The following is a 25,774-nucleotide window of genomic DNA, read 5'->3' on the forward strand; positions in this document are numbered from 1 at the left end:
AAAAAAAAATAAAAAAAAATCTCATATTATGAACTCTAGCCTGGTATTCTTGTCTTCTTAGGTGCTCCTGCACCATACTTTTGAGTTTGAAAAATTTCCATGTCCCAAGGAAATGCTTTGGTGAGAATTTGTAAACAAATTTGTTGCCTCTTTGTCTTCATCGCTAGATTGATTTCTCTGCCACTTCCTTTTTATTATTTCAAATATGAATCTTATCTATGGATTTTATGTTTGTTTCCTCCAAAGTAATCTCTCATCTAAAGTTCACTCCTCCATGCTACTACAAACACCAACTTTTGTCCCTCACCTGGGAGTCCTCTTGTGCCTCTCTCCCTAGTCTCTTGGCAACACATAATGGACCATCTCCTATGGACCTTTTGGTAGACCTCCATGTCCACCTATTTGTAGTGAGTGAACCTGCACCTACAACCAAGTAACTTCACAACAAGAATCAAAATACCCAACACTACCTGGTGTAGATTGTCTTCTGTCTACACGCTTAGAATCTTCTGAGCTTTGATACCAAATATGATGCAAAGAAGCATATTAATACCCAATAATTTATAAGATCCCTTCTAATCCCTTCAAAATTCATTTTAATAAACTTATTATTTAGAGGTATCTCATGAAGTAAAAAAAAATATGCTTCGACAAGTTTATCAATATATCTCCATTCACATAGTTTGAATTCTATAGCATATTATTTTATTCATAACTTCCAAAAATTTTCATAAAAATAACCCAAACAAAAGGGAAAAGAATTATTATTTATATATCTTTCCAATGAATCTATTTAGAGGTCATAACTCTTTCATACGTGTTAGTACCAAGTTTTGCAAGATGACTGATGTTAGGGAATCCAAAATATGTAAATAACCACTTTCACTAAAATATGCGCCACTTATTCAAAATAGAATGAAATTGATCCAAAACAAAAGGAGGATGAAGATAATTAATCCTACTATCCAAATATATAACTTATATATTATTTCTAGGCTGTAACTATCTATACAAGGCTTGGGAATGGCATAAAAATAGTGAACACCAATCAAAATAACTAGGAATGAATGCACAAAATAATACCAAAATGTTCTCTTCCTTCTCATCCTAATTTGGAATGACCAATACATGGTATTTATAACATTTTAAATATTTTAAAACCATCAAAATACTCCCATGATTGTTCACCTTCTCTCTTGCATCATATTTTTCATATTGCCACATTTTATGACAACATTTACTTACATATTTGACAACTTTTACAATTTTGTCTTTCAACCTTAGATTGACTCAAATTTACTTAATACATCATGAATGAAAAAAATAAAATAAAATAGATCATATTATGAACTCTAGCTTGGTATTCTTGTCTTCTTAGGTGCTCCTGCGCCATATTCCTGAGTTAAAAAAATTTCCATGTCCCATGGAAATGATCTGGTGAGAATTTGTAAACAAATTTATTGCCTCTTTGTCTTCATCACTGGATTGATTTCTCTACTACTTCCTTTTTATTCTTATAAATGTGACTCTTACCTAATGAGTTTATGTTTGCTACCTCCAAGGTGCATCTCTCATCTGAAGTTCACTACTCCATATTGGTACAAATACCAACTTTTGTCCCTCACCTGGGAGTCCTCTCTTGCCTCTCTCCCCAGTATCTTGATGATACACAATGGATTATCTCCTCTTGTCCTAGTCCTATGGCCCTTTTGGTAGACCTCCATTTCCACTTATTTGTAGTAAGTAAACCTACACCTATAACCAAGTAACTTCACAACAAGAATCAAAATACCCAACACTGCCTGGTGTAGATTGTCTTCTATCTACACACTCATAATATTCTAAGCTTTGATACCAAATATGATGCAAGGAAGCATATTAATACCCAATAATAAATAGGATCCATGCTTATCCCTTCAACATCCATTCAATAAACTTATTATTTAGAGGCATCTCATGAAGTAAAACAAAATATGCTTCAACAAGTTTATCAATATATCTCCATTCACATAGTCTGATTTCTATAACATATTATTTTATTCATAGCTTCCACAAATTTTCATAAAATTGACCCAAACCAAAGGGAAAAGAAGTATTATTTGTATATCTTTCCAAGTAATCTATTTAGAGGTCATAACTCTTCCATACATTTTAGTACCAAGTTCTGCAACAAGACTACTGTCATAACTCTTCCATACATTTTAGTACCAAGTTCTGCAACAGGACTGTTGTCAAGGAATCCAAAATATGTATATAACTACTTTCACTAAAATATGTATAACTTCTTTAAAACAAAATGAAATTAATCCAAACCAAAAGGAGAATGAAGATAATTCATCCTACTATCCAAATATATAAGTTATATATGGTTTCCAGCTTGTAACTATCTATGCAAGGCCTAGAAATGACGTAAAAATAGTGAACACCAATCAAAATAACTAGGTATGAATGCCCAAAATAATACCAAAATGTTCTCTTCCTTCTCATCCTAATTTGGGATGAGAAATACATGGTACTTATAACATTTTAAACATTTGGAAACCATCTAAATACTCCCATGACCTTTCACCTTCTCTCTTGCATCCTTTTTTTTTTTTCACATTGCCACATTTTATGACAATATTTACCTACATATTTGACAACTTTTACAATTTTTCTTTCAACCTTACGTTGACTCAAATTTACTTAATACATCATGAATGACCAAAATAAAATAAAATAGATCATATCATGAACTCTAGCATGGTATTCTTAAATTTGATGCAAGGATTAATTATAAAACCATTCCAAGAACCCTCAAATAAGTCTTTTATTTCCATTTTAAATACATTTTATTCAATATTCTAGGGCACCAATACATTTTTATCAATACAATCATTCATAAAATCACCATTATCAAATAAAAAATCAATCTTGAAAACATAGACTTCAATTCTACCATTCAGGATAGGCATGGGGCAACTAGTCAACAATATAGAGGAAGAACATTTGAAGATTGAATTAGTAGAAGAGGTAGATGAGACCCTAATTTGTGTAAATAATAGGGACATAGCCATTGGAGAGGCTAATTATTTTTTATGTTATTGGTAAGAAAGATGTGGATTAAACATGAGGCAATAAGAAGAATGAAGTGGCAAAGCTAACTTCCAAGAAAGATGAGATTCAAAATAACATGGTGATTGATTAGAATAAGACATAAAATAGTGAAGGTATAGACTCTTCTTATAAAGAAACAATAAATTATTTATGGGTAGTGATCAAAGTGCAGGAAAACAAGAAGAAACTATTGATAAATTGGGAGAAGCCACCATTGTTGATAATGGGGATGATGAGTAGTCAATATATTGTATTTATGTCACCAAGGCAAGGAAAACCTTGGGTGAAAATGAAGAAGATTGGTTCATGTGGAGCCAAGGTATCTCAGCCACTAGAAATTGGCATAATGCTGATCATTAATGTAATCCAAGAAAGAGTTGAAGGATGGAAGACCACAATTATGCCTCCAAGAAAGATAACAAAGTTTGGGATCATTTGGAAGAATGTGAGGATGTAGAAGACAATGGGAAATGATTAGACAAGGTGGCAAGCAAGTGAATGAGGAGGCAACAACGTCAAACAAAGTCCCAATAGTAAACTCAAGCGACTTGAGTTTTTTCAACAAGGGGAGAATGGTGTAGGGCACCCTAACCATCTCCCATGGAATCTTGAGTCTTACTTATTAGGTTTTGAGTCTTGATAGATTAGGGAATTAGTTGTTTTAATTCATGTCACTTAGTGTTCAATCAAGGTCATGTTAACCATATTTCTTGTTTAATTATTATGGGTCAAATTGAGTCAAAAGTGGGAAAATTCCATACAAGGGCATAAATAGGAGTTAATACACTGTCAAGATTTCATGATAAACCTTTTAAGATGCATAGAAAATATATTAGAACATAAAATTCAAAATGTGGACAAAATATAAAAAATTACCAAGAAATGCTATCAACAAACTTTCTTTGCAATATTTGACAAAATGTAGAAGGTGAACAATCATTCAAGAGGCAAAGAGTCATGTTATGCTATAAAAAAATGCAATCTCATATCGAGAGAGGATAGAGAAGAAAATGCATGGAGAAGAGAATCAAAGGGTTTTGTGTATGTGATTGTATAACAAATAAGATTGATAAAACTAGTATTTTCATCATAGCCTAATTATCTTCTCCTTGTATCAAGTTATGGTGATTCTTAAGTTGTTTTAAGAAGAAATACATCTTAGAACTAATATAGATAATCTTGATACCTTTGAGTTGTTACCAAGATATCAACACATAGTATTTGGACAATAAAATCTGCATACTTGGTCAAGGTTTGAACAACAAAAATACTTACATTCTCGGGTAAGCTAGAAGCCTTAACATTGTATAAAGTTTTGGGATGATTTAGAGGCCTCGTGGTTGGCTTAGTTTTCCTATTATTATTTAGTAGACACCTTTATATTGGCTCTTTATATTGAAGAAGTTGTGAGTCAGCATATTAATTATTATCATATGCAATAAGAAAACTATGAGTTAGCATTCTACAAAAAAATTGTGACACTATCTTGGTTGGAGTTGCCATATGAAGATTACTATACATTCTTAGAGTATAGAGGTACCTTAAGGAGAGTAGAGTAGAAAAGAACTAGAGTTGTGGGGGCAGTTACCTTATTCAATAAGGAAATTCTCACTATTATACAGGCTTTAGAATTTTGTCTGTTGGTCTTAGATTGGTTTTGACAATTGAGTGTCAACACACTTAAGAAAATTCTAAGGTTGAAGCTGAGTATAATATAGATGCCGAGCTACAGTATGTGCTGAGCTAGAAATTCAATAGGTTCCAAGTTATTCAAGTGTTGAGTGACTATTGATGCCAAGCCAGTATATGTGTTGAGAAAAGTATAGGTACCAAGCAAGACAAAGTTACTATAGGAGCCAATCAACACAAAATTCCTATATGTGTCATGCATCAACAATTAGTAAGTGTCAAGTAACATAGAATCAACATAAGAGTTTGTGCCCTCACAAATGTAGATGTTAACCATTTTTGAGTTGACTCAAGATGAATCTCGAAAGATCTAAAAGATAAGATTGAATCTTTTACATTCCCTATGTAATCAGCATGCAACCAATTAGAAAAATGGAGAGAGCATACAACCAATCAAGAAATATGGAAATAATTGAGTGGGAAAGATGGATGAATCTCGATTGTAGATTCATACCTAACCCTAAGTCTCGAAGCCTTTATAAGGAGGTCAAAACCCCATAATTCAAAAGTGGAAGAAAGTGTAAGAGGTCATGTGGGAATGCATGAGTGAATGCTAGCAAAGTTTTGGAAGGGGTGAGAAGACTTAGAGGAATAACATCATTATAGAATCAAGTTGATCAGAATAGAGCATTATCACTACGAACAAAGTTATATCATATTAGGAAGGATCAGATTTGATTGAACAGAACAAGGATCTGGAATTAGCAATTGAAGATTGTAAGTCATTAGGGCAATACATTCTATAATATTTTCTAGCCATTGTATAAGGAGAGTGAAAATCCTATGATGATAGGTTGGTTTAGTAGCCATATTTTAAATCCTTAATAGGGTTATAAATCCTTTAATAGGGTGACATTCCAAGTGGATGTTTGTAAATCCTTTAGATAGGTCACTTTTAATAGGGTGTAAAGCCTTTAATAGGGCATGCCTTTCATAGGGCAAGCCTTTCATAGGTGGTCAAACTTTGTAACCTTAACTAGTTACATATTGCTGCAGTGATAAGTTGTGGGTGTCATCCCCACCCCAGTTTTACCTTCTCATTTTGGAGGGTTTCTGGGTGACCAAATCTTGTGTTAAATACTTTCATGCATGTCTTTAATTTCATGTTAATTAAATATTTTAGATGCATGTGATTGATCTCAGTTAAAAGTTTTAGAGGTTAAATATTGGTACTTCTGATTCATCCCCCCTCTTAGAAGTAAATCTTCCCAACTATAAATTCCAACATTGTCATATACCAATGAGTGGAAGCCCAAAAGTTAGAAGCTTGACATTGGCTTTGACAAGATAAAATTTTATTGGAAGTTTATTGGTTATTATTGTTGGATATATGGGAATTTAGAGAGACAATTATCACATGCTACAGGAAACCCACAAAAATGGCACAACTTTGATAGTTTAATGATCTCTTCAATCATTGTGAACCTTAACATCAATAGTTTGAAAGACCTTAATGAGGTAATGAAGTATATAAATTCATTTGGTAGAGTGAATTAAGATTTTTAAGAGTCATAGTTGAGTAAGGATTGTATGCCTAATAGCATAGGACCAAGTTTTTGAATTATATGCTTAAATAAGCAAGTCAGAATCTCAAGTTTTGGATTTGGAAAAAAGTGTAGTAAAAGGAATTAGAATCTACTTTTAGTATTGATATATGATTTAATGGATTTGAGTTGTTAACCTACATTCCAAGGTATGCTATGAGATAGAGGAGATTGTATTGGTATTTTGAAGCCTCTAAGGTGTCTAGAACCTTATGAATAGTGAAGAAACTGTATTAATAATGACTTAATTCCTTTTGAAGATTATAGGGATATGGTGTTGATAAAGACCCTTAAGGTGTGAGGTGATGGAGGTGTTGTGTGGTGAGGTGTGAGAGGTTGTTGAGTGATTTTGTGAAGGTATAGGTAGAGACAACTGGAATAGGTGGAATAGGTGAAAGTGGAACAAAGAATAGGCCATTTACCTTGTCTCTAACCTTAGAGAATTAAAAGGGACAGCATATGTTATGCTTGGTAGGCTTGGGAAGAAGCCTAGTTAAAGAATTAGTAAGTAAAAATATAGTTACCTCCTCCATCCCTGCATCATATTTGGTATCATATGCTATAGAAATCAGACTGTGTGAATGGAGATATATTGATTAACTGGTTAAAGCATATTTTGTTTTATTTCATGAGATCTCTTTAAATAAAAAGTTCATTGAATGGATTTTGAAGGGATCAACATGGATCCTATTTATTATTGGGTATTAATATGCTTCCTCGCATCATATTTTTCATATTGCCACATTTTATGACAATATTTACTTACATATTTGACAACTTTTATAATTTTGTCTTTCAACCTTACATTGACTCAAATTTACTTAATACATCATGAATGACCAAAATAAAATAAAATTGATCATATTATGAACTCTAGCCTGGAATTCTTGTCTTCTTAGGTACTCCCACACCACTTACCAATCTATAGGTGCTGCTTGTCAATTTCTTATTGGTCAACTCATGCAGGTGGGACTTGTTAAATATAATAATCCACCAAGATAATTGAGAGGGGTTGGGGGGGAGGGTGAATCAATAATCTGATAATTAAAACATCCATCTTCTTTAAACAAACTTAACCATTCAACCAAAGTAAACATCAACCATAGTAAAATATACATAGACAATTACACCAAACATTTTAACTAGGGAAACCTTTGATTAGAGGGAAAACTCCAATCAAAATGATGCCCACAAGATGATGTACTAATATAAATATTCCTTGTTAGAGGATGGACCTTGTTAGGAGTCTATTAAAAAATTTAATACATAGAGTCCTTGTTAGGAGACTTTGAATCCCTATTAGGAGATTCCAACCCTATTAGGAGTTGTAGTAAAATGTATGCAAGATGAGCCCACTACCCAAACATGTAATTTCAACTACAAGAAGAGCTCACTACTCAAACATAAAATTTACTATTATGTTCTTCTTTCCTTTGTTCTATCAACCAAACTAATCATTGTCGGGCCTTGTAGAATAGGTCACAAACCTTGTATCCAAACATCAAACCTTGGATCACTCAAAAAAACCTCGATAATGAAGTTTCCTTCACTTCTGTACTGCTATGCTCAACTTCACATTCAACCCTCTCTCTATTTACAATCACTTCACATCAATACAATTCATGTCATATGTCACACATTATGATAAAGGAAAATTTCCTTCCTTTATATCAAGTCCTCAAAATAATTCCTTGAGGCGGCTATTAGACCTTCTCAATTAATTATTATAGGACCACATTAAGAACACATTACACTTAGTGATAACATTAATCTTCCACCTTGAAACTTGAATAAATTTTTGTACATGAAATATTATGAAGAGTGAACTTATCCACATCATCATCAACAAATCTTCTTTATGTCCTCAACCTCGATCCTTAGAATATCAACTCTGCTAAGAGATATAACAAGTTTACCAGAATGTGCCTCTGTAAACTCTATCTTATAATAGACATCACCAAAACTTACATAACTTCTTCTAGACTTATCATTTCTTCTTATGACATTAACTACATATACAAGATACTCATAAGTATCCCCCATAACCTCAGAGAGTTATAGTACTCAACTAGCCATCTGTACCAACTTAATGTTTCCACTGTTCTTCTATTAGATACCACAAAAAATTTCTATGTTGACATAAATGAAAAACTTAGTCATGAATGTAACATATCATCATAGTAACATATCTACAATACTCCCATAGGAATATAATTAGCATTCATTCTTGCAAAAATCTCATATCAATCTCCTCCTTTGGTTTTGATGGCAACATACATGAAACACATCTAGTTCCAAGAATAGAAGCAAAAGACTATTCATTTAAATCCTCTTCATCAATTATTCTCCCCCATTGATATATCTCAATGTGCTTCTATCAAACTATCATTCCATGCTGTACTTCTTCTTAACATATTATACTCATGCCAAACTTCTCCAACTATTATGCATACTATTTTTCATGCCAAACTTCTACCCCATTGACATTAATGTCAAAGGTTTTAGCAACCAAATTTACTACATCAAAATCTACAAAAACTAATTCTTATTTAGCTTGAGTGTCCAAAGACACTATTCAAAACAACATTCAACAAGTGTCCTAGATGACTCTATCCATCATAGATACTCCCCCATATAGGAAGCATGAACATTTAGCCCAAACAACAATTGAGCTTTGTTACATTGGACTAATGCAATCTTTCATCTTCTACTTTGATTTAGGAAGGGGCATAACCCCAAACATACCTTGAAAATACTCAAAAGTCTCTTTGGGAAGAGGCTTAGTGAATATATCTACAATCTTCTCTTTAGTGCTCACATACTCCAATCTGATTTCCTTTTCTACAAATTTCTCTCTCAACATATGATATTTAATAGAAATGTGCTTGGTCTTAGAATGCAACACTAGATTCTTAGACATATTTACTATGCTTGTGTTGTCACAATATATAACAATAAGCTCATCAATTTCTATCCTTTAATCCTTCAACATCTACTTCATCCAAATGACTTGATTGCAATTGTTTGCTACTGCAACATATTATGCTTCTATTGTACTTTGTGATGTACAATCCTACTTCTTTCTTAGCCAAGAAACCAATCTTCCTCCAAGAAAAAAGGTTCCACCACTGGTGCTATTTCTATCTTCCATACTGCCTACCCTATCTACATTATTATAAGCACTTAAAGTGAAATCAATAGATCTATCATACCATAATCCGAACTCAGATGTTCCCTTAGATATTTGAATATCCTTTTGCTTGCTACATAATGTGTTTCTTTGGGATTAGCTTGGAATCTTGCAACAATTCCAACTAAATTTTCTATATCCAGCCTTGTGTGATTAGATATTGCAATCCTCCAATCATAGATCTGTACTTTTTTTGCTCAATAGTAGGTGGTTCATCTTTTGCATATAACTTGTGTCTAGTTACTATAGGTGGTCCAATAGGTTTTTATGTTTAAACCAAACCTTTTTGGTAAATCCTCCAAGTACTTAGTCTAAGAAATAAAGATTCCTTATTTATTCTATACAATCTGGAATCCTAGAAAATATTTCATCTCTTCTATCATACTCATTTCAAATTCTTTCTTCATCTCCTCAGAAAACTTCTTACTTTCTTCATCATTTCCTCCAAATATGATATCATCAACAAATATTATCCAAATCATCAAACCATCATCAATTTCTTTCTAGTACAAATTACTATCTGCCATACCTTTGCTATATCTAAGCTTTGACAAATGTTTGTCCAACCTTGCATACCGAGTTTTGGGTGCTTGCTTCAAGCCATACAATGCTAACCTCAATCTGCATACTATGTCCTTGTCATCTATCAAAGGACATCCTTTAGTCTTTCAATGTACACTTCTTCTTCAAGTTCTTTGTTTAGAAATGCTAACTTGACATCCATCTGATACACTTTAATTTCTTCTGTGCTGCATAGAATAAGAATAATCTTACTACTTCTATTCTAGCCACTGGAGCATATGTTTCCTCATAATCTATCCTTTCTTGTTGTGAGTAACCTTTATGTACCAACCTTACTTTGTTTCTTACAACTTTGACTTGTTCATTCATCTTGTTTTTGAATATCCATTTAGTTCCTATCACATTCTTGTCTGTTTGTCTAGGGACTGATTCCCATGTCTCATTCTTTATTATCTAATTTAATTCCTCTTTCATAACTTGTTTCCAATAATCATCTTTGCATGCTTCATCTACATTCTTAGGCTTAACTTGAGATATCAAGCATAGTTCTTCATTGATTCCACTTCTTGTCATCACACCTTTGTCTTTGCTTTCAATGCTCTGCTTGGATGGGTGATTTATCATATTCTTTCCTGAGGTAGGAGTTGCTATCTCAACTCTTGGCTCTACTAAAGGTTTTGAGATTTGTTCCTTCCTTGGCTCTCCTTCATTCTGCAAATCATTATTAGTCTCAAGAAATACTTCATCATTCCTTGGCTTAGTAACAATGTCATCATCTAAATTGTAATCAACTATTCTCTCTTGTATCCTGAATTTCTCATCAATTCTCACATTTGTACTTTCCATATGTCTTAGCTCTCTGATTATAACATCTATAAGCCTTGATTTTCAATGAAATACCAAGAAACACACCTTCATCACTTCTAGCATCAAACTTACCAATATCATCATCTCTTTTGATATAATACATACTCCCAAAAAATCTAAAATACTTAACTATAGGTGAGTGACCAAACCACAATTCATAAGGGGTCTTTTTTGTGTCTTTCTTGACTTACCCTTTGTTCATAGTATAGAATTTTGTATTCATAGCTTCTCTCCAAAACATCTTGGATACACCATTCTCTACTAACATAGCTCTTGTACCTTCTGTAACTGATTTGTTCCTTCTCTTTGTAATTCCATTCTATTCAGGGGTTCTTGGAGTTGATAACCGTCTTTTAATTCCATTTTCTCCACAATACATGTTAAACTCATTTGAAGTAAATTATCCTCCTCTATCTAATCTTAAAAAATTACCCAATTCATTCTCAACTCTATTCTTGAATATTTTAAACTTATCAAATGCTTCAGGTTTCTCCTTAAGAAATGCAACCCACATCATTCTAGAAAAATCATCTACTAGAATCATAAAATACCTTTCACCATATAATCCTTTATTTTTCCTAGGACTGTCAAGATTTGTGTGTACAATTTCCAACTTCATTGTAGTAGTAAACTTCTTCTTGAGAAAAGAAGTTCTGATAGGCTTTGCCAAAACACACTCCTTGCAATTGTGTTAGTTGGCTTTACAATCTTTGGAAAACTTCTAACTACAAATATTGTACTAGTCTTTACAATACTGTCAAAGTTTATATGAAAAAATCTCTTATACTATAAATAACTGTCACCTACCTTTGCAATCAAACATGTCATTTTAGTAGGATTCAATTGAAATACATTACCTCTAGATCTGGTTCATGTTCTAATTACCTTTCCATCTTTGTCTTTGATAACACATGTCTTCTCGATGAACTACAACTAATAACCTTTATCCACTAGTTGCCCAACACTCAAAATATTGTGCTTTAAACCATCAATAAAGTATACATCCTCAGTGTTAGTTTTACCATCAAGAGTTATAGATCCAACACCTTTAACTTGGCAAGATGCATTGTTTCCAACTCTGAAAATGCCTCCATCCTAACTTTTGAAGTTAACAAACTTGTTCATATCAACAGTCATATGATGTGAACAACCACTATCAATTATCCAATCAAATTTCTTCTCAACCTATGATGCTAAAGCCACTTTCTCTGGAATTTCTTCTTTAATTGCCACAAATCCTATTTCATCATCGCGAGCACTTATTGCTTGTTCATCAAAATCATTGTCTTTATTTGCATACAAACACTCTCTGTCTTTTATAGTTTTGTAATTTCCCTTATACTTTCCCTCTCTTTTAGGACACTTAGATGCATAATGACTATATTCATCACAAGTCCAACATTTAAATATTTTCTTACCTCCTTTTTCTCTTTTTACCAGAAGGGCTACTTCTTCAATCTTTCTATCCTCCTCAGATCTACTGCTGCTAGAGAAATATCCTCTAACACTTAAGCTCCTTGATAGACTAGGTAAAATATTTAGGGCACTGGAAGCTTTCTCTATTTTGGTCAATTCTTTAGATTGTCTAAGCTCATTCTCAACTACTTCAAGTCTTCCAAGCAATGATTCCTTTGTGAAATGTTTGGTACAAGATATCATCAACTGTATCATCTGAACTACTAACTTAAATGGTGGTGTTAGAGTCTTCAATATCTTCCATATAACCTCATCATCTTCTTTGGTTCCTCCTTGAGATTTGATACCTATAGTAATTTTTGATATCCTGCCTATATATGTTCCTATAGATTCATCTTCCATCATATTAGCATCTTGAAATGCACAAATCCAACTTTTTAGCCTCAACTTCTTAGAATGTGCATCACCTTCAAAACTAGTTTCCAAAGCTTTCCAAATCAAATGTGAAGTAGCAAGTGATTTTACCTGATTGTATTCAATTTTAGGAAGTGCACTCAATAGTGCTTTTCTAGTGCTTGTCTAGCTCTCATGTCACACATAAAAATATTTCTTTCTGCCTCAATACAAGTTTCTAAATCCTTTTCAACAATGATTATCTTCACTGATTTTGTCAAAATCCAATATCTCAGACCCATACATAATAGATTTGTTTTCATCTTTTCCTTCCAGCTGTCATAATTTGTTCCATCAAACTTCAAACTATCTTTCCTGAACATGTTCACCATGGATCTCCCAAAGTTGTTAAACTTTATCTTCAAGGACCTGATGCTCTGATACCAAATGTTAGAAACAATAGTCCACCAAGATAACCAAGAGGGTGGGGGGGGGGGGTGTGAATCAGTTATCTGATAATTAAAAAATTCATCTTCTTTAAATAAAATTAACCATTCAACCAAAGTAAACAATAACCATAATAAAATGAACATAGATAATTGCACTAGATATGTTAACTAGGGAAACCCTTGATCAAAGGAAAAACCCCAGTGGGAATGATGCCCATAAGATGATGTACTAATATAAATATTCCTTGTTAGAGGATGGACCTTGTTAGGAGTCTATTACAACATTTAGTACATAGAGTCCCTGTTAGGAGACTTTAAATCCCTGTTAGTAGATTCCAACCATGTTAGGAGTTGTAGTACAATGTATGGAAGATGAGCCCACTACCCAAACATGCAATTTCAACTACATAAAAAGAAATCACTGCTCAAACATGTAATTTAGTGTTATTTTCTTCTTTCCTTTGTTCTATCAACCAAACCAATCACTATTAGACCTTGTAGCCCAGGTCACAAACCTTGAATCTAAACATCAAACCTTAGATCACTTAGCAAAACCTTGGGAATGAAGTTTCCTTCACTTTTGCACTACTCTGCTCAACTTCACATTCAACTCTCTCCCTGCTTATAGTCACTTCACATCAATATAATTCATGTCATATCTCACACATCATGATAAAGGAAAATGTCCTTCCTTTATACCGAGTCCTGAAAACAATTCGTTGAGTCAACTATTAGACTTTTTCAATTAATTATTATAGGACCACATTAAGAACATGTTACACTTAGTGATAACATTAATCTTCCACCTTGCAACTTGAATAACTTTCTATACACACAATATTATGATAAGAAAACTTAGCTACATCATCATCAACATGTCTTCTTCATGTACTCAACCTTGATCCTCAAAATATCAACTCTGCTAAGAGATATAACAAGTTTACCAAAATGCACCTCTGCAAACTCTATCTCAGAATAGACATCACCAAAACTTACATAACTTCTTCTAGAATTGCCACTTCATAAGTTCTTCTAGACTTATCACTTCTTATTCTAATGTTAATTTCATATACCAAATATTCATAAGTATCTACCATAACCTCAGATAGTTATAATAGTCAAGTAGCCATCCATACCAACTTGGTCTTTTCGCTATTCTTCTGTCAGATACCACAAAAAAATGCTCTGTTGACAGTAATGAAAAACTTAGTCATGAATGTAACATATCATCATAGCAGCATATCTATAATACTCCCCCATAGGAATATCATTAGCATTCATGCTTCCAACAACCTCACAATAGGACCCATATCTACTTGTGCCTTATTTAAAGCATTTGAATTTTTTAATCTTCCCCTCCCGATGCTACGAACTTATGATCTCATGATGAAATAAAATCATCTTAAGGCCATATTTAAGGCCCTCCAATATCAAAAAATTCATGTTCTCGTAGTGTTGTAACCATCCATTTTGACACTCACAATCCTACGATCATTCTAAACTCACAACTTCTTGATCTTACAATGGGCATAGCATCACAAGCCTTTGATTTCTCATTTTTGACTATACACCACATCATACCTTTGTAACTCAAAATTTGAAGGACTCCTAATCACACACTCATGTAACATCTTAAGCTTCATCTTTTGATCACCCGATCTCAGGACCACTTTGTATCATTGTAAGTGACCATCTTTGGCTTTGTGATCTCCCGACTAGTGTGTGGTCATATCTCTTTCTCTCTCCACCTTGCAATATCAAGAAGGACCTCTAGAATTTTCCACGTGGAATCTCCTCTTGCATGTATTTGAATGGTCAAATTTTTTCTTTGTTGCTCCCACTTGACCTCGATGGGCTCCTCTATGTGAGTTTTCTTATCTTTTGAAAATATGTGTGTCTTTTAAGACACCAATAGATTGTGTCTTTGGGAATATGAACAACTACACATCCACCCATCAAATGTGGGATAAAATAGTGAGGAGACCTTCAAAATCTCCACACAACCTCCCTTATGGCCTATGGCTTCTCTGTAAACAAGACATCCTCCATCTTCCTTCTTGCTTCCATTTCCATAATTATCCTAGTTAGACTCGTCTCAAATCACACCCTAAACTACTAATATGGGATGAGTGAAAACCCACACAAAATATGTGTTTGGATCCTCACAATGTCTATGATGGTGGTGTTTGAGCTTGTGCAAATGAAATGCATTTGGGGTAGTTGAAAGGAATGACTCTTGGATTGACAGCCGATGAGGGCATCAAGAAAGAATTTTGAAAAAATCTTTGTTCAAAACTTTATAGGGTGTAGACACATTGGCTTGGAAAAATTTGTAGTATACACTATGATTCTATGCTAAAACTTTAGAGATATTAAGTGGATGTCCATCCAATTCTCAAATCTTTAACCACATATGTTTGCAGCTTTCACAAATGGATGCATACTTCAACTTTTGATGGAGAGGGGAGCATGCTTTACTTCCAACCTTTTTGCATCACCTGTAGTGTAATATGCATGAGCAAGAGTGAGCATCTATCATGTGTCTTTGTCTTTGATCCATGGATTCTCTCACATCCTGAGTAGAATGCTTCCAGACCTACCTACCAATGCAGATTAACTTTTCTTATCAATGACAGTGAGTCACTTAAACGTTAGACTCATTTTATCTCATTGATAGGGTGCTAATGAATGAAGAACTTGGGGGATCCGAACATCAAATTGATCATTCTCAAAATGACCATTGTTTAGAAATTGAAACAATTTTCCTTATCATCTATTAGAAACCAACAAAATTGTTAGATGATATATTGTCTATAAAAATATTGATTTTCTTCATGCTTAGATTGTTAAGTCAAGAAGCACAACAATACTCACTATACTGTCCATGAATGCATGCCATTGTTCTATTAGTTTTATTTACTGGCAAGCCTCATAGTCTTACATCATACTAGTCTTCTCTTCCTCTAGTAGCCCTCCTTGTAAGCATGAGTGTTCCCAAAATTTCATAAATTATAGAAGAAAAGAAACCTTACACACATCTAGAAAATGACTATGTGAACACTTGGCAATTTGGGTAGGGTTATCACCATATAGGGGAAGAATACTAATAATAATTATAATGGGTTGTATTCATTTTTGAATTTTTTTTTGCATTCTCCATATATTATCATGGCCTTGAATGAAAAATGTACCAATTTAACATTAAAATGCTCATTTGGCTCTTCCCCTTTAAAACATTTCTTGTCCTTTCTTTATGCACCTGTGCGCCTAGTTGACTTGGAATGATGACATGTGCTCACTAAAAATTTATAATGATTACAACCATTAAAAATGAGTTCACCCTACTTTTGCAAATTGTAATTTTTTGTGCCAATGGGTCCTTTGACTAGGCTTAAAAATGAATAGAAATAGATAATTGGGCTCTAAAAATTGACATGCTAATTCTTTGTTCCACATTCTCTTACCCTTTCAGATCTTGTGTTATGATGACATCTGGGTCAAAATATATTGACCATCAAAGTTTACCACTCAAAACTACCTACAAACAAACATGTCAGAAGATAGGAAAGTGCATTTAGTTTTGACTTTGAAAATAGGAAACAAAAACTTGGAAGGATGAAAATAGGGGAATTAGTTTATTGTGATGAGGGGAATATATTTCTATGATTTTGGCTCATGATAAATAATAGGGCACATTTGGTAAGCGTGTGAAGTGGGGTACTCATAATTGTAGGACTATAAACATCAACAAAATTGTGGTTTTCACAAATGGAATGCACCTAGAAAAGTATGCAAACAGATTTGTCAAGATTAAAAGCTAGTGCACTTGAAGAATTTTTAGTGTAGAAAAAAGTGGTACAAAACATTTGATCTCATCTATCATGGATTTAGAGCTATGATATCCCGAACAAGGATATTGATCAATCTAACTTTCTTGATACCAGTAAAACTTCACAAATTGCATTCAGAATCGTGTTTGAAAACTATTTAAACGAATTTTTCATAGGCTCAAAACTAAAATATATCTTCTATTTAACCTCTAGAATACAATATGAAAGGATTTTTATCAATATGGTTAATTTGGTCAAAGCTATAATTGGTCAAATAGGGCCTCCTGAAATTCAGGGTAATTTGCATCAGCATGACATAGATAAGTAAACAAATTTGAGGGATTCAAAAACTAGTCAAAACAGATTGAAATAAGTTCAAAATTTTGAAACATAGGTTCTTTGATATGCATATTAAATACTCCCAAAGTGGTGAGTCATGAAACATAACTGGGTGCAAGATATTCAAATGCAAATTAGGCCTTCTATAGTTGTTTGACACTTAGGCAAAAATATCTGAACATTGCTCAAAATGAAACTTCACAGAATGACTTGAAATAACAATTTTTCATTATAGGACACATGGATATACTGAATTCAAGTTGTTAGAAACATAAAATATCTAATAGGCCTCAAAATGATAGCTAGGTCCACAAGCATTAAATGCACTTATAGGGATTCAAATTGAGTCAAAATTTTGGAATGGTACTCAAAACAAGAATGCAATTTTGAGTCCCATTAGTGGCTCTATATAGGCATGTATGCCCCTCATAGGCATGGAAAGGATTCAGATCGATGGAGGAAGTAGAACACACACCTGACAACAAAAACTCCTCTGAACAACTTTTTTGAAAACATGAAAATTACTCCTAAATTGTACAAAATTTCTCAAAACTTCTTACCTCAGTCAAAAAATTGATTTTTATTTACATCTCTCTGAGGCAAGCTATAAGTATCACTTTCAATTGTTTCATTAAACAGATTAGAATTCTCAATTAGCTCAGTTGGCAAAACAAAATAGCTTTCCTAACTTTTATAGTGCATACTAGGAAGATCCTTAACATAATGCTCACTATATGCTCTTGCGGATGCTATAGTTGTGGATCACGTTCTTTCAATGCCAGTGGTTGAAGATAATGCTTTGGTCTCTTCCCCTGCTTTGGTTGATCCTCCTAGGGACCATTTGTCATCTAATGATTTGGCTTTTGTGTGCCCTAGATTCCTTGGGTCATCTTCTGAGGATTGGGTTGTTGAGGTAGTGAAGTTTGAGGATGGTTGGATTGTAGTTAAAAGGAAGAAGACCAAGTCTTCTACTCCCCCTTTAGATATGATCCTTCGGTAGCATAAGGAAAAATTCAAATCAAAAGGAAAATCTTATGCTCCCTTATGCTGATTGGTTTTTTAGTGATGGTGAAATGGCTGAGTTTCTGATTTGATGGAAACTAGTTTGGGAGGTTTTTCAGGTTGCTTTGTTCCAGTCTATCAACTTTCTAGGTTCCAGTGTTCTTATGGTTGTTTTTTCTGGTCACATTTGTTGGTCTCAAGTCATTGTAAAACCTAATTTAGCTAATTTTCTAGTTTCAGGTTCTCTTAAAACCTGGGTGTGCTTAATGGTTTATCTTTCTTTTTGTTGTAAAGGGTTTCGGGACCCTTTCAAAACTTGCTTTTACCTTAATCTAAAACATAATGCTCACTATGAAAAGAGGGGTTAGCATGCTCAAATATATCAAGATCAAACTGACACCTCTCTTCATCAGATGAATTATGCATGCTATCAACCTTGGATATGAAAATTTCATATTCAACTTGGGGAAAATAATCCTTAATACGTTGAAATTGTGTATCTTTATGTATAGCTGGTTGGTATTCAAATGAGTATTCAAATTTATACTCACAAATGTCATCCATGTCAATGACTGAAACTAATTCAGGGCTCTCCAATGATTCTTACAATCAACAAATAGATTTGTCATCATATTAGAGCATTCATCATAAAATTCCTCACAAGGTGCAAGCTAATCTTCAATAACAACTTCATCTAACACCTCACTATCATTATCACAAAATGAAACATCATCATTACAATCACTGTCACACATAGAAGAAGAACAATCTATTTTCTCATAGTAGTAAGATAATGTATCACCATCAAGCTCAGCCTCAACCAAATCTGAGCATCCCACATGCTTTTCAAAGAGTGGGTTGATAATTCCATGAAGAGCTCCCTTGTAAACATTACAAAAAGTGATGTGCTGATCCACATCAAACTCTTCACCATACAATGGATTAGTGAAAACCTTGAAACCATTTCCAACATCATTTTTATGAAAAATTTTAGTATATAAAGAGGAAAAATTAGAATCATCATCATCATAACATGAAGACACAACATCCACTTCATCAACTAAGCATGTGGAATATAAATCACTATTACTTGCATTGTCTTTACTTAGATGATTCATATGCCTTGACCACCAATCATCTCTTATTTTATTCATAGGTGATGATGCAAGATCCCTAAAATTACTTGCATACTGATGATTACAACTACTTATGGCCTCATGACATTTTTCGACACCATTAATATTGGTATATATAGGGTTATGAATAGTCAACTTGTGGCTATCTTAATCCTATGTTATCATTATTATATTATTATTTAGGTAGGTAGGTTGGCCTAAGTGTTATGTAGGGTTGTGTCTATTCAACCTAAGCATAATTAGCTACATATAGGAGGTTGTGAGTCTTATTTCAACATCATATTGTGAAGTGTGTTCTCATTGGAAATATTTGGAGGTTTCCCCCTCGAAGTGGCCTATTGCTCTTAGTTATTAGTATTTATATATTGCATATTATTTTTTCTATTGTGCAAGTTATTTCATTACAAGTGGTATTAGAGCATGATCTTGGCACAATAGAGGCAAGATTTTTTCTCAACATTGGGGCGATTTTGGGAAGAGCATAACTTTCAGATTTTAGCAACTTTTTCAAATATTTTTAAAGGGTTTTTGAATACCATATTAAAGAAGCTATATTAGAGAAATTGGAGCAAATTTGAGAAAATTATTTTAGAATTACTATTTTCACACAATTTATTAAGATCTTCATATCTCTCACATCCTGCCAAATTGGAGCATAACTTGTATTGGGTTTTTGAATACATAGTAGAGGAGCCTAAATTTCAAAACTTTAAAGAAATTGAAAAAAAAAGCAAGATATTGTAAAATTAGGGAAATTCTCTCTCAAGACAACAAATTTGCTATTTTTTTTTTTTTTTTTTTTTCTGAGTGAGGGTATCTTGGCCCTATTAAGTTATAGTAAAATAAATAAATAAATAAATCAAAGAATTTACATTTCATTTGTGTGATTTATTTCAAAAATATTGGTTTCTATCATGACATGGCCTTCAACAAGAGGCAAAAAGAATGCTACCACACCAGGGAAATCCTCTGATCAAGATCAGGAAGCAACAGAGGATATTACTTCTAATAAGGAACTTAGTAACTTTAAGGAAGAGGTTAAGAGGGATATGTGTGACCTACGAGAAGATATATTAGATATACAAACAATGTTAAGCACCTATATGAATGAAGCAAGGAAGGAGCTCTCAAGAAATCAAGCTAAAACATTCAAGTCGACTAATAATGACACAAATTTTATTAATCCTAGAAGATCTAGGAATTATTTTCTAAAGGTGGATAAACACAAATTTGATGGCAAGGATCCTCTAACATGGATAAATTAAATGGAGTTTTTTTTTAAAGTACTTCAAATCCCATATGGACAAAAGGTCATGATGGCTTCCTTATATCTAAAACTAGATCAATTCATTTGGTATCATTGGCTTTGTACTCATAGGAGGATAAAGGGTCTCACTGTATCATGGTCAATTTTTACAGAAGAACTCCAAGCACAATAGAAAAATAGAGTGACAGAAAACTTCTTTAGCCAACTTGCTAAGCTTCAACAAATAGGATCAGTTAAGGATTATATTCAAAAATTCCAAAATCTATCCTTAAGAGTGGATACAATTACAGAGGAGAACTTGAATGATTTATTCTTGGGTGGTCTCAAGGATCACATTCAACATGAGGTACACATGTTTTGTCCCAACTTAGTAAATGAGTCTTTTATATTGGCACACATGGTAGAGGAGAAGTTCTTGATTCCTAGAAAGCAAGGGGCTAATGTAACAAGAGAAAAATGATATTCAACAACTTCTCTTCCTCAACCTACTAAATTGACTCCACAAAAAATTGAGGAGAAAAGAGAAAAAGGGTTGTGTTTCAATCGTGATAGCAAATATAGTCGAGAACATAAATGTAGTGAAAAGAATTTTTTTTTTTAGTGAAGGTCCAAGTGAGGAAGAAGAGGATAAGCCCATATTAGAGGAGAATAGGGAATCAAGTGAGGAATCACATGATTCTCAACCAATCATTTCTTGTCATGAACTTTCATGTTTCAGTGCACCACAAACCCTCAAGGTATTGGGTTTCTTAAAGAAGAACAAAGTAACAATGTTGATCGACTCAGGTAGTACTCATAATTTCATCAACAAATAATTGGCAACTAATCTAAATTGTTTTATATAACCAGCTGTAGAGTTTTAGGTTTTGATTGTAGATGGGGGCATAGCTAGTTGTTTAGGAAAGTGTCATAGCATCAAATTATCCATGCAAGATTATCAACTTGATACCCCAATGTATGCAATATCTATGGGTGTAGTGGATATTGTTTTGGAAGTACAATGGCCTACTACATTAGGAACAATTGAGATGAAGTTCCAAGAACTATTCATGCGATTTCAATCAAAAGGAAAGGTAGTGGAGCTAAGGGGATTGAAGGAAAAATCCCCACAAATGGTAAGTTCTCATCAAATGCAAAAGCTTCTTAAGAAAGGTGTAGATGAATTTGTGGCCTAGTTATGTTCATTATAAGTCTCTCAATCTAATGCTCTTACTCATCCAAATTTACAAGCAATAATTGATAGTCACTCAGTGATTCTTGGAGATATGCCTAAAGGACTTCCTCCTAAGAGGGACCATGACCATGCCATACAACTAGTTCCAGGGAGCCAACCATCAAACATCAGGCATTATAGGTACCCACACATACTAAAAAATGAGATAGAAAAAAATGTTGAGGAAATGCTAGAGGCAGGAATTATCAGGCATATCCAAAGTGCTTACTCCTAACCTATTGTGATGGTGCATAAGAAGGATGATACTTGGTGCATGTGTCCAGATTATAGAGTGCTCAACAAGTACACCATTAAAGATAAGTTTCCTATTCCAGTACTCTATGATCTTCTAGATGAATTAAATGGAGCTATGTATTTTACCAAGTTAGATCTTAGATCAAATTATCGCCAAATTCGGATTAAGGAGGAATATATTTTTAAAACAATATTTTGAACTCATGAGGGTCATTATGAATTTTTGATGATGCCATCCGGTCTTGCCAATGCACCATCTACATTCCAAATTTTGACGAATTCCATTTTTAAGAAGTTCTTGAGAAAGTTTGTATTAATGTTTTTTGATGATATATTAATTTATAGCAAGACCTAGGAAGAAAATTTGTAACATCTAGATCAAGCATTACAATTACTCAAAGATCATCGGCTCTATGCTAAGCCATCCAAGTTTTCTTTTGGTCTTAAGGAGGTGGAGTAATGGGTCACATAGTTTCATATGAAGGAGTGAAGGTGGAACCTAAAAAAATTAAGGCTATCATGGAATGACCTATTCCAAAAACTATTAAGAAGTTGAGGGATTTATTGGGATTGATAGGATACTAAAGAAGATTTGTGAAGAATTATGGTTGTATAGTAGTACCCCTTACCACTCTATTGAAGAAGGATTCTTTTCATTGGAATGAATCTGCTAATGTATCATTTGAGTAATTGAAGAAGGCTATGTGTACAACTCTAGTGCTTCCACTCCAAATTTCACCAGGGAATTCATTGTGGAATGTGAGGCTTCTAGAAATGGGATAGGAGTAGTTTTCATGCAAGAAGGTTGACCAATTGTATTTGAGAGTCATCAAATAAAAGGTAAAAATAACTTAAACCTATTTATGAGAAGGAAATGATATCAATCCTTCATGCAGTTAAAAAATGGAGGCCTTATTTAATGGGTTGACACTTCAAGGTTAAGACAGATCATGATAGCCTAAAATATTTTTTGGAACAAAGACCATTGTCAGAAGAGCAAAATGCACTTTCCAGGAAGGATGAAAAAGATGAAGCCTCATTGTGTGCTCTTTCAATATTACAAGAAAATTGGATGGTAGAATCCAAATAAGAGTGGAAAAATGATGTTGCAACAAGTAATCTCATCCAACAAATAAAAAGTGACCCTAGTAGTTTAGATAAGTTTTTTTTTAAAATGAGGATATTCTTTGGTATAAAGAGTGCTTGCATCTTTGCAAAATTCCACTCTTAAACACAAGATTCTCAAATAACTACATGAGTCCCCAATTGGTGGTCATTTAGGATTTAGGATTTTTGAAGACATATCATTGGGTCAAGCAAGATTTTTTTTGGGAAGGGTTAAAAGGTGATGTTCAAAAATTTGTGGCTGCATGTTTAGTTTGTCAAAGAAATAAGGGGGAAACAATTAAGACACCAGGTCTCTTGTAACCTTTATCTATTCCTAGCCAATGTTGGGAAGACGTATCCATGGACTTCATCATAGGGCTTCTAAAATCTAAAGGTCATAATGTCATCATGGTAGTAGTTGATCACCTCAGTAAATATGCACATTTCATTACATTATCACATTCTCTTACAACAAGTACATTGGAAAAAGTTTTCTTGGAGAATATCCAAAAGCTATGTGGTACACCTAAGGTTACTGTTTGTGATCGTTATCCTATCTTTACTAGTCACTTTTGGAAGGACTTATTCTCATGTTTGGTTACTCAATTGGCTCATAGTTCTTCATACCATCTTCAATTAGATGGGCAAACTGAGGTTGTTGATAAATGTTTGGAAGGATATCTACATTGTTTCACTTTAGAAAAACAATCTCAATGGGTAGATTGGCTACCTCTTGCAGAATGGTGGTACAATACTTCTTTTCATAACTCATAAAAAATATCTCCATTTTTGGCACTTTATGGATATCATCCTCCTTCCATCACATCATCATTAAAGGTGTCACCAAGAATTCAAGTAGTAGAGGACCACTTGCTTCATCAACAATAGGTACTTTTAAGACTCAAGGAGAATTTAGCTATTTCAAAAAATTGAATGAAACAAAAAGCATACCAAAATTGTAGTGAAAGAAATTTTGAAGTTGGGGATTGGGTCTTCTTGAGATTGTAACCTTATAAACAAATCTCAATGAAGCAACAAAAAAAGAATAATAAGTTATCTCCAAGATATATGGACCATACCAAATCATGCAAAAGATTGGTAGTGTTTCCTACAAGTTTGAGTTGCCACCAACAACAAAGATACATCTAGTCTTTCATGTTTCTTGTTTGAAGAAGGTAATTGGGCAGAATATTCCTACTCAAATAGTACTACCAGAACTTGATGAAGAAAGAAGAATAATTTTGGAACCACATTGCATTCTTCAAACATGTACGAAGAAGCTAAGGAATAGAACTATGACTCAATATCTCATCCAATGGAAGAACTTACTAGTTGAAGAGGCCACATGAGAGGATGAGGAGTTCATTCAAAAGAATCCACACTTGGTTAGAATTGAGGACAATGCTTCTTTCAAGAGAGGGGGCATGCTATGCCCTTAATGTTGGTGTATATAGGGTTATGAATAGTCAACTTTTGGCTATCTTAATCATTAATTAGGTCATGTTATTATATTATTATTTAGGTAGATAGGTCAACCTAGGTGTTATGTAGGGTTGTGTCTATTCAACCTAAGCATAATTAGGTACCTATAGGAGGTTGTGAGTCTTATTTCAAAATCATACTGTGAAGTGTGTTATCATTGGAGATATTTGGAGGTTTCCCCCTCAAAGTGGCCTATTACTCTTAGTTATTATCAAGTATTTATATAATATTTCATATTATTTCTTCTATTGTGCAAGTTATTTCATTACACATTTATCTACACAACTAGGTAATTCATCTTTGTAAATAATCTCTTTATCATTATATTGTGTAAATAATTTCTCTTCAAAAATTTCAACTACATCCTGACTCATACAATTTAGAGATGGAATACAATTTTCAAAATTAGAATAAAGAGACACACCTTGATTTGAACAAGAATATTCACTTTCCTCACTGCTCTCTTCTTCCCAACTTGCACCAAACTCATATGAAGATGAATATATATTATAATTTTCTTCACTTTCACTTGAGTAACCACTCTCATCATCTTCTTCATATGATGATTCTTCATAACATACTAGATCAACAACATTGTTCTCATCACCTAAAACATAACTTTCAGCCTCTTCATCCCTATACTCTGATACATGTCCTTCAATTACATGATTATTAACATTCTCAATACAAGGTAAATCATCAATAAGGAAGTAGTGAATGAAACTATTTCTTCCATATGTAACTTATCGAGTGAATCAAATTTATCATCTAATACTGAAAAACTACAAATATGTGCACTCTATTAAGCAAGAACAAGATCAGCTCTCCTTTGCAACAAAGAGACTCCACCTTCACATGTTTTTAATTCTGATTTTTTAACAAGATTATTTACAACAATAGGGAAACCTAAATGTTGAAATGAATTTGAACACTCAACACGACACATGTTTTTCTTCTCAACTTCATCCTTCAAGAAA

Source organism: Cupressus sempervirens, chromosome 10 (genome assembly GCF_028749045.1).
Source record: "Cupressus sempervirens isolate cs-2001-9-10 chromosome 10, ASM2874904v1, whole genome shotgun sequence".
NCBI lineage: Eukaryota > Viridiplantae > Streptophyta > Pinopsida > Cupressales > Cupressaceae > Cupressus > Cupressus sempervirens.